The following is a 1,290-nucleotide window of genomic DNA, read 5'->3' as shown; positions in this document are numbered from 1 at the left end:
AGATATGTCTTGTAAAGAGAGGCACTTGAACACCCATTTGCCTAAAGAAGGAAAGGCAACAAAGAGGCCACTCCCGAACCTGGCCTAGTTGTTTGAAACATATATTGAAACCAATTTATAGGGAAAGGGGCGTCTCCAAATAATTCACAACGCTCTGTTCCTAGTGAGCTCGCACGAACCAGAGCGGTAATGAATTCTTGCTGGTTACTGAAATCAGCCTGCTGTGCAGAAACAAAATTATTTGCTTTGGTGGATCCCTGATGCGTTGACTGGCTGCCCAGAACTGAGATCCAGTAGCCGGAGGGTGCAGGGAATGAACTGAATCTCAGCATTCCATGGTCCCCAACTGTCTCATGCAAAGGCAGCGGAACCGTGTGCTGGCCATGAGACGCTGTCTGAAATGAAGGTTTAGGAGGGTTGTGCCTACGCCCTGAAACACGAGCCTTGGTGACGAGAAACTGGGCACCACCTCCCTTGCAGATGTCAGAAGGAGCGAGGAGGAGAAGACGGTCCTCCGTGTGACTGTGTGTGACCCCTGAGTCCCTGCGGAGCCAGGCTACCTAGCCACAGTATCCTGACATCTGCAAGGAAACTCCTGTGGGGTGGTTGGTCTCTTTACTCACCTGTCTTCCTGGGAAGAGGAGAAGCTCAGGTGATTGGTGGGATGGAGAGAGGAATGGAGGACGTGCCCCTCAGCTCCTCCCTCTCTGCCTCTTTTGAGTGAATCTTGTGGACTCCAATCTACAGGTACACTGGTCTCACCTGAGGAGCTTCTAAAACTGCTCAAGGCTAGGCCCCTCCCCCGGAGATAAAGTCTTCGTTCTGGGGTGGGGCCTGAGCATCCATAGCTTTCTCCGTTCCCAAGCTGGTTCTGATACGCAGCCAGTTCTGAGAAACCATGAGCTAAACTCTTTCTATGAAAGACCCTGCCCGTAGTATGTAGATCTCACCTGGGGAGAGCTGTTATGGGCTACATTTGTCCTGCCAACATTTGTATGTCCCTGACCCCCAGCCCCCAGAATGTGATGGTATTTGGAGATGAGACCTTTAAAGAAATGATTAAGTTAACATGAGGCTTCTAGGGTGAGCCTAATGCAATCTGACTGATTTCCTTATAAGAAGAGGAGAGTAAACATTTACAGGGAACTCATACAACTTAATAAAAGGAAGATAAACACCCCAATCAAAAAATGGGCAACGGACCTAAATAGATACTTTGCGAAAGAAGACAGAAGGCCAAGAGACATATGAAAACATGTTCAAAGTCACTAATCACGAGAGATGCAAATC

Source organism: Myotis davidii, unplaced genomic scaffold, assembly GCF_000327345.1.
Source record: "Myotis davidii unplaced genomic scaffold, ASM32734v1 scaffold148, whole genome shotgun sequence".
NCBI classification, from domain to species: Eukaryota; Metazoa; Chordata; class Mammalia; order Chiroptera; family Vespertilionidae; genus Myotis; species Myotis davidii.
The sequence above is the reverse complement of the archived record's forward strand: the minus strand, read 5'-3'. Positions refer to the sequence as shown.